General features: G+C 36.8%; 1 protein-coding gene across 3 annotated transcripts in view; it reads left to right on the top strand.

Moving 5' to 3' along the window:
* The first annotated feature begins 806 nt into the window (after positions 1-806).
* MIPOL1 (mirror-image polydactyly 1) overlaps positions 807-19,424 on the top strand; it is a 301,649-nt gene continuing 283,031 nt past the window's right edge. Inside the window, exon 1 of one of the 3 annotated variants that reach the window (XM_027065610.2) lies at positions 807-1,116. The gene's annotated coding sequence lies outside the window, so the exon portion shown is untranslated. Of the gene's footprint in view, positions 1,125-19,424 lie in introns of all 3 variants that reach the window. The other 2 variants (XM_015061575.3, XM_015061576.3) reach the window with 2 other exon arrangements.

The raw sequence follows: 19,424 nt of genomic DNA on the forward strand, positions 1-19,424 counted from the left end.
TTTTGCATTTAATAAAGTGTTGGGAAACTGTCCACACTTCCTATTATGCCAGTTCTCTGGGGGATGTGGTGTAAAAAACCATTACTATTGCTTATCAAACACCCAGAAGAGTTCCAGGCACATAGTATGTACTCAATAAATATTTGGTATCTGAAGGAGTTAAGGTGACATTTATAAAAGCAATACTGATATGGGGAACAAGAAAACCACATCTGAATTACTAGCAGTTATTTAACAATGTCAGTCCTTTCTTGTTTAAACACAGAAGTACATGAATTGAGGACTTAATTCTTTAATTCTGGAAGGTTCAACACTGAGACTTAAAGAATCCATTAGTTGAACATAAGCATCCAGATCTCGTTCTAGTACTTCAGTCAAAAAGTTTACCACCCTCAAGTTTTAGTTTGTAAATATTCCCTGGTCAGGAGCTAGGTATTGCTTTTTGCTCACCCAACTGGAGTCCAACTTCAGCTCTTTTCATTCAACCATCACTTCACAATATGCCCCCCTCCCGGTGTCCTCTCATCCCAAACCACACACAAACCAACCAGAAAACCGCAATTCCTCCAACTTCTTGGACAGTGCAAGGCTAAGGTTGAGGCCACAAGACACGTTTTTAACCACAAGGTTTCCTCCTCTAGCCCGATTAGGTTTTGTCGGGGCAATATTTTGCTCTAATAGAACGCGCTCGTAGTCTCGGAGTGGACACCGTAGCGTCCAGCCGGCGCAGTCACCGGAAACTACTAAATCCGTCTTCTTCTCCAAACTCTTACAAGTACTTCCCAAGCTGGCACAGTCCTCCAGAAGCCCCGCCCCGTGGTTTTAGCACCGCGGTTTGCGCATGCCCAGTGCGCGCCGCAAGCTCCCGCCGGGCGCCCGTTCCGCCTTGGTTCCCCGTGGCCCCGACGCGCGGCGTGCGTCTGGCTTCCTCCCCCATCGGGCCCCGCCCGGTCGTTTGCGGGCGCGCGCACCTTCCCAGGCGGGCGGGCGGGCCTCAGGGTCGAGAGGCTCCCGAGCAAGCGTCGATTGGCTGATGTGGTGGCCACGCGTCGGGCCTCTGAAACTCGGGGCGAGCGCCCAGAGTCGGCTCTCCAGGCAGTGCCAGGCGCATCTCAGGTAAACAGGTAGGCTGGGAGGTTCGGGCGACCGGCGAAAAGGAGGGGGTGGGCTTAGATCCAGCCCTGGAATTTCCGGCCGCAGCCTCCTTGGAGCAGAAGGGGAGGCGCGGAGTCTGCACCCAGAGAATGTTGACCCCCTATGGCCGGCAGTGATAGGGCTCACGCGAAGGTCAGCGTCGTGGGGTCCTCTTTCTGGGCATAGTTTCGGCACCCTCCTGTTTCTTATTACAGAAGTTCAACAGCTGAGCATTTATTCAAGGGTGTAGATTTTTGTTTGTTTTTCCCTTAAGTGGCTGTTAGTTGGAGAGTTCAGGTCCTGGCTCAGCCCATGACTCTGTGTCCTTGAGAGTGACTTAATCTTTGTGGATTTCAGTTCTCGCACTTATAAGTTTTAGCATAGAAGACGGTGCTTCTTTAGGCACTAGGAGCGGAGCTGTAGAAAGGTACTGTTAGAAATTTTTAGGTTCACAGTGTACCTGAGCCCAAATTTTTCTGGAAGGTGACACCACCCAACAGTATTTGTGAAATATTTTAAGCTCCATGAATGGAAGTAACTAAACACAAGGTAGCAGCAGGATGGTAGAAAGAAAGAGAGAAAGAGAGAAAGAGGAAAAAAGCTTTCCACAAGAGCAGGCTTTTTGAAAAGCTCCTTTGAACATTTTATGCAGATTAAATCACTGTGGAGATAGACAAAGGTAAACCAAAACAAAGGGCCAAACAAAACCACTTTTCAAGGCTCCCCCACCCTCCCGGTAACTTTAACATACTATCATAAGTTACTGGCTTTTCAAAGTTTCACCTTGGCATCTAGTGTGGTACTAACCGAAAATGACAGGTGCATAATCATTTGGGTATCCTGTGCAATAGTATACCAAGAAAAATAACTAAGTTGACTTCTATATAACAGGAATTAAGAGATCTCATTGGTGAGAAGTAATGATGATAAGTCAGAAAAATGAAAGGGTGGACAGTCCTTTAAAGGAATAGATTTTATAAAAATCTATTTAGTGTGTTAATTTTTAAGGTATAATACACATAGAGAAAACCGCATAAATCAAAAGTGTACAGAGCATACATATCCATGTGTCTAGTACCTAGATCAAGAAAGGACATTACTTGAATCTTAGGAACTCCACTTTGTGTGATTCCGTTCCAGAGGTAACCATTATGTCGATTTCCAAAGTCATCTATGAATTTACTTGTTAATTGTCTTTATATAAATGGAATCATGCAGTAAATAGTCCTTTGAGTCTCACTTTTGCTCAATATTGTATTTGTGAGATTTACACAAATTATGTAGCAGTAGTTCTTATGCTGTATAGTGTTCCATCCAGTTTTTGGCTATTATGAACATTTTTGTAAGTAGAGTTGACCCTTGAACAACATGTGTTTAGACTGCAGGGGTCCACCCATGCGTGGATTTTTTTTTTTTATAAATATAGTATACTACTGTAAATGTATATTCTCTTCCTTATGATTTTCTTAATGTTTTCTCTTGCTTTAGTGTAAGAATATAGTATATAGCGGCGCCTGGGTGGCTCAGTAGGTTAAGCGTCCGACTTCAGCTCAGGTCATGATCTCGCGGTCCGGTCCGTGAGTTTGAGCCTCGCGTCGGGCTCTGTGATGACACCTTGGAACCTGGAGCCTGCTTCTGTTTCTGTGTCTCCCTCGCTCTCTGCCCCTCCCCCATTTGCGTGCTCTCTCTCTGCCTTTCAAAAATGAATAAATGCTAAAAACTTTTTAAAAAAGAACATAGTATATAATACATGCACCAAATGTGTGTTAATAGACTATGTTATCGATTAGGCTTCCAGTCAACAGTGGGCTATTAGTAATTAAATTCTTAGGGAGTCAAAAGTTAAACTTGTACATTTGACTGTGTAGGGTTGGTGCTTCCAACCCTTGCATTATCCAAGGGTCAGCTGTATTTTGGTGAACCTATGTATACATTTCTGTTAGATATACACGTACCTGTTGGTGAAATGTCTATAGGGTATGCAGGTATGTATTTCTTGTATATATTACCAAAAAAGTTGTTCGAATCAGTTGTTTCAACACTCCTACTTGGCATTGTTTGAGAATTCTGGCTCCTCCAAATGCTCGTGACACTTAGTGTTGTCTTTTCCATTTTTTCCATTCTGGTGGGTGTGTAGTGATATCACGGTGTTTTTCCGTAATTTCCTTAATGACTAGTAATACTTAACATCTCTTTATATGTTATTGGCCATTTGGATATCCTCTATTGCAAGGGTCATCAAATTTTTTTGTTAGGGGCCAAATAGTAAATATAGGCAGTCCTTGCATTGTATAGATTCATTTAAAAATTTTTTTCGTAATGTTTTACTTATTTTTGAGACAGAGAGAGGGGCAGAGAGAGAGGGAGACACACAAACAGAAGCAGGCTCCAGGTTCCAAGGTGTCAGCACAGAGCCCAACGCGGGGCTCGAACTCACGAACCGTGAGATCATGACCTGAGCTGAAGTCGGCTGCTTAACCTACTGAGCCACCCAGGCATCCCTGTAAAGATTCATTTAAAGCACTACCATATAAAGCTATCTATGACTGCTTGCGTTTTAGGCTTTGCAGTCCATATACAATATACAGCTTCTATTTTATTTTCTTCTTTCTTTTCCTTCCTTCTTTTTTTCTTTTCTTTCTTTTTTGCCTGGCTGCTTGCTAGCTTGCCTTCCTTCCCTCTCTCCCTCCCTCTCTTCCTCCCCCCTTTCTTTGATTCTTGTTTCATAGACTGCCAACCTACTATGTTGGAAAATGACTGTTCAAAATGACAGTTCAATCTTTAGCCCATTGGTGGTGGTGAAATTATTAGTTGAGAGGGGCTACATTGAAAAAAAAAACCTGAAAACTAACAGTATTAAGTATTGTGCGCTGTAGTGTTTTGAGGTTAAATAATAGTATTAAGCAGCATGTGCTATAGTGTTTTGGAGTTAAATTTTAAATCTCTAAGTATATTTTCTTTGCTTCTTACCAGTTTTACCTCAGGGCTAATTAGATAGCTGTTTCAGGCTTCCCTAAACTGTTCTTACTGCTCCTACTTTTTCCCAGCCCTTTATAACTGAGAAATAAAAGAGAGGTAAAAGGTGAGAAAAGACAGGAGATGCAACCCCTTTTCTGATAGTGCGTAAAATGCTAAGAAAGGGATGAATATCCAAACAGTTCTGGACACTTTAAGGAAAAAAAAAAGTACAAAAAGCATAAAATACTTTTTGCAGTACTTTCAGATACTGTCTTTTGAGCCATTCCATCATGGGATGGCATGATTAAAATTTTTATCTACCTGATTGAATATTCTCATAATATGGAAAGTAATAACCAATGGCTTGGGCCATGAAACTCAGCTATTTCATCCCTGCCCATGATAGAGGTCCTGTCTTCTTTAAATGCCACATTGGACTGTCCAGTTCATCTTCTCTTACTTTGGGCCCCCTGCTTTTCACTCAGTACCAAAAAATATCAAAAAACTTTGGAAAATATCAAAAAAAATTTTTTTGACTATTATTTCAGTCTATGTTAACATTTTTAGCTAACAATTTCTCTTATTTTAGGTGGTTTATAGAAGTGAATTTATGAATGTAGTTAGATAATGTGCTAAAACCAGTAAGAGAGTTAGGGGTATTCTCATCAACTTGATCTTTTCTTTGAGATAGATAACTGAGTGTTGGTCATTCTTACTTGATTATTATGAGATAAGATAAAATATTAAGATTTAAGATAAGCCACTAGACCTAGCTTCCACCACCAACCACTGCTGTCCTTACTCCTTTCTTACATAGAAATTTTGGATCCATTTCTGCAATTATATGCATGTGTTTTTACACACACATTCACACATATTTTGACTAATGCAAATACCTTACTGCTTCATAATTGCCACACAAAATAATTGTACTTACATGCATTGTTTTAACTGTACTTCTTGCATCAGAGTTGGAGTCATTACAAATATTAGGGTTGGTAAAGGGTATAAAGTGGATCTAATATAGGAACAAATAGGGTGTTTATGTAATGCAAATGTTTAACGGTGCTGGACCGTGGACATCTGGACCCAGATGTTGTCATTAGCTTCCTAGAGTACCTACTTTCCTGGACATTGCCTGCATCATATTGTCATTGTCGACCTCTGGGACTCTGTATTTTCTAGGATTCCAGTGGGGACAAACCTTGCCTTTTCTGGTTGCAGTTTCAATTTTTAGATGCTTCATTTAGGTTATATTTAATCTTGTTTTCTTTATTTAAAGTGACTGTATTTCTCTGCTACGATTTATTATTTGTTGCTTTTATACTTCCCGTCCAGCAGATTTATTACTAAAATGTCTAGATACATGTGACTGGGGATGGGCAGAGGATAGTTCATTTTCATCTCACATGCCACCTACAGAGATTGTTTTAGGGTTGGTGAAAGAAAAAGATAAATCCACAACATCAATTTTGGCTGCTCTTGTTAGTACTTTATTGTTATTCTCAATACATTAAATCAGTTTTTGCTGCTCTTGTTAGTGTATTATTACTCTCAACTTCCATTCAATATCTTGGATTTTGATACTATTATAAAGAGGGGATAGGGCTGTTTTAGGACATTGACTGTAAAAGCAATGTGCCATTATGCAAAAGCACTGGGTATAAGAGCAGAATAAGTGTGGCTTACTACCTGTCTACGTTAACCTTTCCTGGAATTTGGTTTTTATAAAATGAGGCATTTTGACCAAATATCTGTAATCCTTGGTAACTCTTTTCAAAAGACTTCATAGAGAAGCACAGAATTTAGAATTTAAATTACCCTAGAGGTCATTTAGGCCTCATTTTTTCTCAATGAAAATACTGAGACATTGTAGTTAGCCACATAGTTACTAGAATCTAGTTCTCCTGACTTTTATTTCGGTTTCCTTTTCTGTTATGCTACTTGTAAGAGCCAGCCTTCTGAGATAACCCTGGTATTCACACTCTTGTGTAATCCTTTTCCCTTGAGGTAGACTACTAAAAGGCTCACTTCTGATAGACTTATGTCAAAAGTGCTGGGCTGTCACTTACGAGATTATGTTATAGTAGACTATAACCTCCTTTTTGCTGTACCTTTCTTGCTTGCTCACTTTGATGTAGCCATCTGCTATTCCATGAACTGACCTTAGAAAGATCCCCCTGTCAAGGAATTGAGGAGAGCCTGTGGCCAATAGCCCACAAAGAATTGAAGTTCTCAGTTCAGTAACTCCTAGGAAGTGAATCCTGCCAACAGCCACTGAGTCAAGTTGGAAAATCTTGTCCCAGTGAAACCTTAAAATGATTGTAGTCCTGCCTGATGCCTTGATTACCACCTTGTTAGAGACCCTGAACCCCAGGACCTATCTAAGCAGCAGTAGATTCCTCAGGAACTAAGATAACAAATGTGTGTTGTTTTGACCTAAGTTCTGGAGTAATTTGTGTAGCAGCAACAGTTAAGTAATAAACTACTCATAGTAATATTTAATTTATTGTAAAAGTTTATTTATTTTGAGAGAGAACACGAGCAAGTCAGGGAGAGGGAGAGAGAGAATCCCAAAAAGGCTCAGCACTGTCAGTGCAGAGCCCGATGTGGAGCTCAAACTCACCAACCACAAGATCATGACCTGAGCTGAAGTTGGACGGTTAACTGACTAGGCCAACCAGGTGCCCCAATTTTTAATTTTTTTAAAGGTATTTTTTTTCCCCCTGAAGCTTATTTATTTATACTTAGAGAGGGAGAGAGAAAGAAAGAAAGAGAGAGAATGTGAGCAGGGGAGGGGCAGAGAGCTAGGATCCCAAGCAGGTGCTGCCAGCCAGCAGTGCAGAGCCCGACATGGGGCTTAAACCTACAAACTGCCAGATCATGACTTGAACTGAAAGCAAGAGTTGGATGCTTAAACAACTGAGCCATTCAGGCACCCCCAATTTTTAATTTTTAATAAAAAGAAATTTTTTAAAAAGAAATAGTTCATCCTGGAGTTTTGTGAACATAGCTTCAGTCTATTTTTATCATTTTAAACATATTTGAGAATATGTTATTTTTACTTTTTGAAAAGTAAAATAATTATTTAACTATTCTGTATTTGTTTTGGTTATAACTTAATTGCTGTATATTTGATTTCAAGACAGGCAACATAAGGAGATATTACTTTGAAAGTTGAGAATTAATACTTTGGTTGAGGGTTTCATTAAAGTGGCTAATTGATGAGACAAATTTACTGTAAATCTCCTTTTGGCACTTGACATGTGCACCTCTGATTCAGTTATTGTCTGTATTGAAGGTATTTTTAATTTAGATATTTTACTGTTTGGGATGCATATACTCATGTTGTTTACTCTTGTTTATCTGTAGTTTTGCATTATGGTGATTTGATTGTAAATAAATGCTATTTTGAGACTTGCCTGTAGTATTCCTGGATCTATAAATTTTGGAAGCTACTAGAGTACAACAGGGATTATTTTGCTGGAACCCTTAATCCTGAATCTTGTTTTATATTCTGTTGAAGTATACCAACTTCCCCTCCTTCATAATTTTGTCTTGAGAATTTTGCTGCTGTGGAACAAGTTTTAAAAAACTGGGGAAAAAAATGACATCTAATAGATAAGTTAACTTTTTAAAAACTTTATTGTGAAATGTAATACATGTAAAGAAAAGGATATAAAATGATGTGGACAGTTCAATGAATAATTAAAAAGTTAACACCCCTGTAACTACCATCAAAATATTAATGTGCGAGTACTTGCTTTGTATATGTATTTTTTGTTTTTTTAAATGCTGAGTAAATATGAGTGTGTATGAGAGAGGAACAGATGTGAATTCTGTGGTTGGTGCCATGCTTTATTGTGATTGTTAGATGAAGTTTCTTAATGCTGTTTTTAAAATCTCTTTCCTTACTGATTTGTGTGTGTGGCGTGGTTGTGGGGTGTGGGTGTGTGCGAGCACGCACGTGCTCACTTGATTGATAAATACTGAGAATTTACAGTGTATTAAATCTCTGTGTGTAATCATAGATTTATTTCTCCCTAGTAGTTCTATCAATTTTTGATTTATTTATTTTCAGGTCATGTTATCAGAAACATACAACTTTATAAGTAGTCTATCTTCTTATGAATTGAAGCTTTTTCTCCCCAGTAAGAAGTGTTCCTTTTTATCTCTAGTAATGCCTTTTGTTTTAAAGTCTACTCTGAGTTTTAAAAATGTTTTAATGTTTATCTATTTTTTTAAAGTGCTTTTTTTTAATGTTTATTTTTGAGAGAGAGAGAGAGAGAGAGATAGAGTGCAAGTGGGGGAGAGGCAGAAAGAGAGAGGGAGACACAGAATCCGAAGCAGGCTTCAGGCTCTGAGCTATCAGCACAGAGCCTGACTTGGGGCTCCAGCTCACTAACCATGAGATCATGACCTGAGCCCGAGTCAGACGCTTAACTAACTAGGCCACCCAGGTGCCCCTAATGTTTATTTATTTTTGAGAGAGAGAGTATAAGCAGGGGAAGGGCAGAGGGGGTGGGGACAGAGGATCCCAAGTGGGCTCTGTGCTGACAGCAGAGAGCCCAACAGGGGGTTCGAACTCACAAACTGTGAAATTGTGACTTGAGCTGAAGTCAGAGGAGGCTTAGTCGACTGAGCCACCCAGGTGTCCCAAGTCTAGTCTGCTATTTTTAAAAGCTGTTAATTTTGAAATAATTTTAGATTCACTAAAAAGTTAGAAAAATACTACAGATTCCTGTAAAAATTCTTCACCCTACTTCTAATGTTAATACAATGTGTAATCATAGTACAATGATCAAAACCAAGAAATTAATATTGTTATAATATTCACAAAACTATACACTTTATCCAAATATCACCTGTTTTTCCATTAATTTTGTTGTTATTGTTGTTGTTCTAGGACCCAATCCAGATCCCATGTTGCATTTAGTTATGTTTCTTAGTCTTCTCTTGTCTGTGATCTCTTTTGAATTTTGATATACCTATGTCAGCCTTCTTTTGGTTAATGTGGGCATAGAATTGGATTTTTAAAAATCCAATAGGACATCTTTGTCTTACATTTGGAGCATTTGGTGATCATTAAATCCATTCATATTTTATATTATTCCATTTTCAGTTATTGTGGAAATTATATATCCTTTACCATTCTTTTGTAGAAGCATTGCGTCCTGGGATGCATCTTTTCAGACTTTTATGCTTTTCCTTATATGTGTATATATACCCAAACACATGGTTTGGTTTGTTTGCTTTTTTATTTTAATGTAACAATGCTTTATTATTTTACAATACTCTTTTTCATTTAGTAATATCTTATACATCTGTGTCAGCGTTTTTATATGCATAATAATGTTTATAGTATATAAGTACCATAGATGTTTTTATATGCATAATAATGTTTATAGTATATAAGTACCATAGATATATACCATATACCATATATATATATACCATAGATATATACTATAGATATAGTACCAACCCTAACCGCTAGACATTTGTGCTGTTTCCAGTTTTTTAATGGTATAAACAGCACTGCTATATACATTCTTGTATGTATATATTTGCACCCCTTGCTAGAACATAGATTTATAGAAGTAGAATTATGGAATCAGAGTTTGAATATCTAAAGTTTTAATTGATATTGTGTGACTTTCTTGTTATTTTTTAATGGCATAGCTTTTATAAAAATAATATATGCTTGTTACAAACTCTTGCAAGCAACATATATAAAAAGATTACAGTGAAATGTTACCCCATATTCTATCACCCTAACCAAAACAACCTTCATTAAAAATCATATAACATTCTGTTTCTGTTTCTAAGAATGTTCAACATTTAAAACAAAACAAAATCTGCCTCTGTGGCACACATTTGTGAAATTTCACAGCATCAAGAATGAAAAAAAAAATTAAAGAAATCTTGAAGGTTTCCAGAGAGAAGACCAAAATAGAAAAAAGAACTGAGTGTACCAACAGCAGTCTTCTTGACCAGAATTGTGGCTACTTAACAATGAAGTATGGGAGTAGAACAAAGATATTTTCATGCCTGGAAAGCATCAGAAGTTAGGCTCAAGCAAAATAAAGAAGTGAAAGAAAGGCCTGGAATGTAGGAAACCATAAATCTAACCCAGGAGAACAGTGAAATGATGTTCTAGGAGGGATAGCTATATAGCTGGCCTAGAGAACATATGGTCCAGATTCAAGAGGAGCCTCCTCAGGAAGGAGGTTTTCAGGAGACAAAGGGGATTTCAGAGATGTATAACCTCTGAGTCTGGAGTTTTCTCTGTTGGAAGGTTTCTTCAAACTACGAATTCAGTTTCTTTAATAGAAATAGGACTATTCTGGCTATCTATTCTTACTGCATTAGCTTTGGCAGGTTGTGTCTTTCAAGGAGTTTGTCAAATTTATAGATAGGAAGTTCTTTGTAATAGTCCCTTTTTATCTTTTTCATCCCTATGGGATCACTTCTCTTCTTCCTGATACTGGCAATTTATATCTCCTTTATTTTTATCTTGACCAGCCTAGCTAGAAGCTTACCAATTTCTTTGATTTTTTTTTTTTATACAGAACTAGCTTTTGGTTTCATTGATTTTCTTTTTCTTTTTTTTACAATGTTTATTTATTTTGAGAGAGAGAGAGAGAGAGAATGCATGTGTCAGTGAGGGAGGGGCAGAGAGAACAGGATTTCCAAGCAGAGCCTGACATGGAATCAATCCCACAATCCTCCAGATCATGACCTCAGCTGAAATCAAGAGTCACACACTTAGACTGAGCCACCCAGGTGTCCCGGTTTCATAGATTTTCTATGTTGATTATACATTTTCAATTTCATTGATTTTTGATCTTTACCATTTCCTTCCAGCTGCTTTCTTTGAGTTTAATTTTTTCTTAATTTTGTATTAAAAATAATTTTTTTTAATGTTTATATTTGAGAGAGACAGGGACAGAGAGAGAGGGAGATCAGGGGAGGAGCAGAGAGAGGGAGACACAGGATCTGAAGTGGACTCCAGGCTCTGAGCTGTCAACACAGAGCCTGATGCGGAGCTCGAACTCACAAACCATGAGATCATGACCTGAGCCGAAGTCACTCAACCAGCTGAGCCAGCTAGGCGCCCCTTAATTTTGTATTTTTTTTAAAGGTGGAAGCTAAAGTATTAATAAGAGGTCTTCCTCTCTTAAAAAAATTTGTTTTTCTCCTCCCTTTTTAATATATGTGTTTAGTACTATAAGTTTCCCTCCAAGCACTAATCTAGCTACATCCCACAAATTTTGATATCTTATGTTTCCATTTTTATATAGTTGAGAATATTTTGAAATTTCCCTTCTTCCTTTTTTGAACCGTGAGTTATTTAGAAGTATTGGGGAATTTTTGAGATATCTTTCTATTATTGATTTCAAGTTTATTTCTGTTGTGGTAAAATAACATAATTTGTATGGTTTCAATCCTTTAAAAAATTTCTTTTAATGTTTACTTATTTTTGAGAGAGAGAAAGACAGCGTGGGAGCAGGGGAGGGGCAGAGAGAGAGGGAAACAGAATCCCACGCAGGCTCCAGGCTCTGAGCTGTCAGTACAGAGCCCGATGCGGGGCTCAAACTCGCGAATCATGAGATTGTGACCTGAGCCGAAGTTGGATGCTTAACTGAATGAGCCACACAGGTGCCCCTGTATAGTTTCAATTCTTATGTGTTGAGGGTTTTGTTTTGTTTTGTTTTGTTTCTTTTAATGGACCAAGATAGGCTCTTTTTTGATAAATGTGCCATGTATTTGAAAGGATTGTGTATTCTGTCATGTTGGGAGGAGTTTTCTATAAATATCAATTAGGTCAAGTTTGTTGATAATACTGAGTCTTCTACATTGCTGATTTTCTGAGTTTTTATTCTTCTGATTATTGAGAGAGGTAGTGAAGTTTCCAACTATAATTATGGATTTGTTTGTTGCTCCTTTCATCAGTTATTACCTTGGGTGTGTTGACAGTGTTGTGAAGTGCTTACATATTTAGGATTGCTTTTGTCTTGTTAGTGAATTAAACCCTTTAATGTACTTAGTAAGACAAGACTTAGTAAGACTAATGTAGTCTTTCTTGTTTTACTTTGTTTGAAATTAATGTAGCCACTCCTACTTTCTTTTGATTAGTATTTGCAAGCCCCCCCACCCCCCCGGCCATGTGCTCTATTATCCTAAAAAATAGTTAGGAAAGGGTAATTTGTAAGATATTTTCATCTTGTGTTGGTGTGGTTCAGAATAAGCGACTCCAAAATATGGCACTTTGGCTTATTGAATATTTTAATCTGAAAGATTTTGAGAAACAGATAAGTGCATCTCCCTTCTCCTCTGAAGCAGGTCATAAGACCCTCATGTGAGGGGTGCTCTTCCTTTTCCTGGAGGAAAAGAACATCTTTATCTCCAAAGCTAGGGGGATACCAAGGGGAATCCAGATGAACAGGCATTGCTAAGTTTCCCCCATTTTACTCCTTGGCTTGTACCTTTTTTGTCCTGTCACATTTTTCTGTAACTTTCTAGGCTTAACTTTTTCTTTAGGTCTTCATTGCCTTGTGAAGGTTCCCAGGTCACATAAAACTTAAATTAAATGAACTTACCTACTTTTCTCCTGTTAACCAGTCTTTGTGAGTTTACTATTCAGGTCCAGCCAGGAACCCTAAGAAGATGGAGGTAGAGTTTTTCCTCCCCTACTGTGTCCATTTCATTATTTGTGTATTTTTATTTTAGATACTGTTTTGATCTTAGGAAGTAGTCTTATCAAGTATGATCCAAAATCATATAATTTTATGTTAAGATACAAGGATATAAGTGTTTATCACATTAATTAGAAAAATTTTTGCATTATTACTCCTTGGATGGAACTTGAATGGTAATTTTTTACAGGTGCTGTTTGCATTCAGGTGTTAAAATGGTGTTTTGTAGTAAGTCCCAACCATATATATATAAACTAAAAAAATTAAACGTTTAAATTTGTTCTTTTTAATGAACTATTTTTGAAGTATGACATTTCTTTTTTAAGTAACATGTCTGGATATTAATTATTACTGTAATACTTTTATTATCTTTTAAATTGAATGTAAATCAAAGCCATTTCCTTAATTTATGTCAGAGAGCTTATTACCAGCATGGGAGCTGCAGATACTGTGTGATATAGCATATGATATCCCAAAGTAGTACATTTTATTCAGTGGCATGAGCTGGCACAGTGGGCAAGATTATTCTAATTCATTTGGGTAGGTGAACAGTAATTTAGGAAGTTCACATACAAAAACTCACTGTGAGTTTCTTTATGATTCTTTACTGGTAAACTCGGTTTAGGATTTCAGTGGCTCATTTCTACTGTTTTTATTTCATGCAGGTGATTAATTTCCACCTTAGTTTAAAGTAAAATCTATGTATACTTCTTTAAAATGCCTATATTTTTGCTAGCCATTTTAGATTAAAATCTCAATTAAAATATTTTGTCATATGATTACTAATTGGTTGGTTCTGCAAGCTCATGTTTGGTTTACATGCAAATATACCTTATGTATTAGAGAAATTAAATATTTCTTCACTAAAGTTTTTTGAAATAGTTTTTCATCTAAAATGTGTTCTTAATTTTAGGAATTACTTTATGAAAAGCCAAAGATTGTATTATTTGCATTTTAGTGGATAAAAATTTAGACTAGTATTTAACATTCCCATATTTAATGAGATTTTAAAAAGCTGCCACAAACATGCTCCTTCTAGTGCTTTTCTTAACAGAAAATGATGATTTGCCGTCCAGTGGAATATTTTTTTAAGAGTACTTTTTAAGTTTCTTTATTTTGAGAGAGAGAGAGAGAGAGAGAGAGAGAGAGAGAGAGAGAGAAGTGGGGGGGGGGGACGGGGAGCAGAGAGAATAGGAGAAAGAGAGAATCCTAAGCATGCTTCACACTGTCAGTGCAGAACCTGATGTGGGGCTTGAACTCATGACTGTGAGATCATGACTGACTGATCCAGTCGATGTGTACGACTGAGCACCCGCACCTCATTAGTGCAATATAAGTCAATCGTTATTGGAGTGTTTTGAAGAAAAAGGTTTATGATATGTTATTGTGAAAAAATTAAATATAAAACAAAAATGACAAAGGGAACACAGTAAGATTTTAAGAGTATATTTTGGTGGCAAATATAAGGGGTGATTTTTTCCCCCTTTTTTACTTTTGTGTTAGTATATTTTGGACTTTTTTCCAAGGGATATGATAGTTTGGGCAGTGTCTGGAATTTGTGTCTCAGTGTCCCCCCCCCCCCCCCCCCCCCGCATCACCAGTGAATTTAGCAGGTCAGGAATTTGCAGGCATCATTTGACATTAATATTGGATCAGCTCTGACTTCAAATGGTTATGGATTAATTGTAACCATTCTGTTTATACCAGAATGTAATGATTTTTAAGCCCTTTGAAATCTTCTAAATGAGTTGTCAAAAGTTTTAAACATTAAGTAATTAGTCAGAAAAATGTTTCCTGTTGTTTTTGAGAAGATTTAAAGAATGGCCAGTAACTTTTTAACATCTTTTGGCTGTACCACCTTCCCTTCCCCAGCTTTTACCTGGACTTTATTTTTACTTTGTCCATATTGTCTCTTCCCTACAAATTTAGACTTTATTTTTAGTTTCTCCCCAGTGTATAAGAAACTTTGTCCAAATGTTTTGACAGTTCATAAGATTTTGATTGCTCCAGCTCCTTCACTTCAGACCTTTTGCATTCCTATTTGCTTGCCAAGAGCATACTTGTTGCTTGTAGGGATTCTCATGACTCTCAGATACCACTTTGCTCTGTTTCCCTCTCCTCCTGTCTGCACAGATGCTGGATATCATGCAGGTCTTTTAAATGTTGGTGTTGTATGTTGGTGTTTACCTAGTTTTGTGGTAGATACTTTTTTATGATTTCATTTTGCTATCCTGGTTCCCTTGGTTTTTTATAAAGATATTTGGGAAGATTCAAAAACTATGCTGCTTCCACCACAATCTTCCCAGAATCTTCCTGGCTTTTTCACAAAGTTAAACTTACTCCTTTTAAAGGGTTGTCTTTTTTGAAGGTATGTTCTGCTAAAATGTTCTTCTTTTTACGATTATTGAAGGTAGTTGCTTCTATTTTTTTAAGTCACTTATAAAATAAAATCCTATGATTTTACTAGCTTGTGAAATCTAAACTTTTAGTGACTACTTATTTTCTCAATTCCCTAGAACAGAAAAATGAAGTCATTTGCCAAAGGCTACATACAGAGTTGATAAGTGGCAGCACCTGTATCCAAATACAGTATTCAATTTATGATTCCACAGTGATCAGCCCTGAAGTAGTTACAGGAAGTGACTAAGTGAAAGGAAACTCTGTTTTGAAAGTGTTTAAATCCTTCCATTGGGGCGCCTGGGTGGCTCAGTAGGTTAAGTGCCCAACTTCGGCTCAGGACATCATCTCGCGGTTCATGAGTTTGAGCCCCGCATCAGGCTCTGTGCTGACAGAAAATCATAAAGGGGTCACCTGGCTGACTTAGTCAATAGGGCATGCAACTGTTGATCTCAAAGTTATCCTTTCGAGACCCATGTTGGGCATAGAGGTTACTTTAAAAATAAAATCTTAAATCATAGGGAAGAGAAAATACATCCATAGTACTGTACTGTATTTATAAAAAAATCTGCATATGTTTAAACCTGCATTGTTCAAGTGTCAGCTGTAGTTATTAAACCAGTACACAGTCACTGTCTGCCATCTCTTATCTGGGGTTTGGAAATGGTGATGGAACTGAACTGAAACATATACAGGGTCTAAAAAAATGAAATGTTTGTCAATGTGTATTGTGAAAGACTATGTGTGTGTATATATTCAGAAGAGGGAGTGGGGTGAGCTTTGTCTTAGACTTTTAGGCACCACAGAATCCCTGTTGACATTTGTTGTTACTGCACCAGGGAACTTCTCTGGTCAGAATTGGAGGTAGGAGGCTGGAATTCTGTTAAGTTGTGTATTAGGTTAAGACAGTCTATGTTGCACCAATAACCCCCATATCATGACTTAATACAACACAAGTTATTTCTCACTCATACAGAGTTTGGCTTAGAGGTCCATGTTCCTTCTATCTTGTGATGCCACCATCTCAAATAAGGTTTTCAAGGTTGTTGCAGGAGGGGAAGAGAGGGCTAGAGGATCTCATAGAATGCCTTTAAGGGTGAATCTAGAAACTTGCTTATATCACTTTATACTTGTGCTTACACTCTTTTGGCTTCAAATCTGTCACAAAAACTGGATGTAAAGAAGAGTAAGAAATGCAGTTTTCCTGCACTTTTGGAAATAGGAGCTGCTATGATTTTAGTCCAACAAGTCTGGGTTTTGGAGAAGGTAGAATAGTAAATGATGGTTACATCTTGTTATGAACTGAATGTTTGTATCTCCCCACCCCCATTCATATATTGAAACCCCAACCCCAGTATGATGTATTGGTGGGAAGTGTAAGAAGAATTAGAATACAGTAATGTCATGAGGGCTCTACCCTCATTGCATGGGGTTAGTGTCTTTCTAAGAGGAGTTTGCTTGAGGAGTTTGCTTCCCCTCTCTGCTCTCTGCCATGCAAGAATACAGTAAGAAGTTGGCAGTCTTCAGCCGGAAAGAGGACTCTCACCAGCACTCAACTCTCAGCCTGATCTCAGACTTTCAGCCTCTAGAACTGTGACAAATAAATTTCTGTGGTCTGTGAGCCAACTCCAATGGTATTTTTGTTAAAGCAGCCCAGATGGACTAAGATCTCATCTCTTTTCTGTATGAAGTAGGGTTTTTGCCCTACCTTGACATTACCCCATGGCACTTGCACCTTTGATTTTTGCTGCTGATCTTTTATTGATGGGAGAGACAGGACTTGTCCTAATGCAACGAAGTAAGAGCCATGCAAATTTTCTGTAACCTAGTCTTTCAGCATCACCAGTGTCTGCTCTTCACCCAGGGCTCTAATCCTCTTCCCTAATCTTCTTTCAAGATGAGTAAAATATGGATGACATGAAGTTTTTGATTGACCTTGGGGGCCTTAGGTCCATATTCCCTCTCACTTTCTAGTTTTTAACTGAGAAGGAAACCGTTTCATTTCTTGTCCTAATACATAGAATAAACAGTCCATAGAGTCAGGGGAAGAGGATAATTTTGATAAACTGGTAACTTTGACTATTCGATACTCACCAAGGATAGCAGAAAACTTTGTGTTGGGATACGTAGGGGTTAAGATTCTTGTTTAGCAAGTGGATTCCCTCCCAAATGTTGATAGTATCTTCAACGACTCCCCTCAGGTCAGGTTGTAGGTTTGAAATAATAATTTAAAAAACCATTTTATCAAAGTAAGTAAACTGCATAAACTTTGTAGTCTGTCATGATATTGAAAAGGAAGAAAAATTTAAAAGAATTTGATTCAATAAAATACGCACCTTCACCAATGAAGAAAAGATAGAAAGTTGAAAATTTTGTTAAAGTTTTCAAAATAAGATGACAATCTCATTAAAAGTATTTACACTGGATTATTCATTTAAAATAATGAATAATTATTTTACTCCGCTCAGTACTGTGCTCAACAGGCACTAGAGATATGAATTATTACAGTATTAAATCTTTACATTGTTAAAAGATTAATGTATAACTGTTATTCATATGAATTAATTAATTGACCCTAATTTTAATTAAATCAGCAGTGTATAGAGGAATGCACTTAAATGCTGCAATGAGTTTAAGCAGAGATGTGGAAATAAGTATCAAGAGGAAAAATCTTTTAATGTTACTACTGATTTTATACCTCTTTCTGTTGGTGACTTATGTTTTGTATCATGATTCAAAAGTAATTAAGTTTGGTTTGAAATGTACTTACATCAATGATTAGAATGTTTTTGTATTTTAAAAATGTATGTATTTAAGAATAGTTATTAAAGGGGAAAATGTTGATAGTCAATTCAAAGTCTGCTGTAATATTAATGTATTTCATCAAATTTTTTAAAAATACAAAAATTCATCTTTGTTATTTACCAATGGGGAAAGGTCAGCAAAGTTTTTACAAACCCTGGTTATGTTTTGTTTATATCTCCCTACCTGTTTGAAATCATGACCATAGGAACTTTGAAGAGAGTTTTAACACTGACATTTGCTTGCAGAATGTCACTTCATACTTATAGAATGACTTTTGTATCTTTTATCCTCTTTAAAGGAACAGTATGAATACCAAGTTTTTCCTTTGCAAAATCAACTGTTAATCTTGTTCATATGAAAAAATTTGTTAGAAGATGTTGAGGAAGTCTTAAATATTCAAAAATATCACTGAACAAATAGAAAATGTTTGTTGTTAGAGTATTGATTAGGTAAAATGTAATCACACAGTATGAGTGAAAAGCTGGCCTTTTTAAAATTTAGTTTTGTTTGGTTTACTGTGAAATTCATTGGGAGGACTGAAAACAAGCTTTGGAAATGTTTGTCTATTTCTCCACTAGATGGGGCTGTATACTAGTTATTGCTCTATAGCAAACAAGGTCATGTATCTGAGGAGGTAATACTAAGGTTAAACTTAATTGACCCATATATTAATACAGTAAAGTAATTGGTCTATTTGCTGTATAACTAAAGGTAAAATATAATTTTAGCCCTTACATATAGAAGTGTTATTTTCCAGTCATCGGTGGGGAATGTGTACATTTGGTTTTTTTGATAATTGCTAAGTTTCTATTGGTCTATCCTTATACTTTGTTGGTACCCTAATGGCCAAAAATATTAAAAATCTTTAATATGCAGTTAAAATTACCTTAAATGGCTTCCATTTAATGGCTTGCCTGCATAACTAAACTTCTGCATTTTTTTTGATATAAACAAATGGAGTGATGCCTATAGTATGTGCAATGATTAGGTTAGTACATTGATCTTTTGTAGATGCTTTTACTCCTACTAGTTCAGTTGATTTATATACCTACCAACAGTCACTTGTGTTTGTCCCCAAACCTGTTTATACTAGTTGTATCTGTGATCATAATTGTATAACTTATATGAAATCTACATAAGCTAATGGAAATACCACTTGTAAAAAGTGTTCCTCCTGTGAAAACTTAGGGTGAATGATTTACAACACTCAGTAAAAGGTGAATTGCTAAACAAATTACCATCAAATTAGGTGTGAGTGAGAAAGCTGTGGAAAAAAATTGATTTTGCACTTGTTTTTTGGGCAGAAAATGCTTGGGTTTCTGTACGTTCTGTATATTATTTAACAGTGCGATTACAAATATATGAGTTTCACATTTTGAAAGTTATAATTGAGAAATAACTCCAAGCAATTTTTGCTTAAAACTGCCAAAT

The sequence above is a fragment of the Acinonyx jubatus genome, chromosome B3 (assembly GCF_027475565.1).
Source record: "Acinonyx jubatus isolate Ajub_Pintada_27869175 chromosome B3, VMU_Ajub_asm_v1.0, whole genome shotgun sequence".
NCBI lineage: Eukaryota > Metazoa > Chordata > Mammalia > Carnivora > Felidae > Acinonyx > Acinonyx jubatus.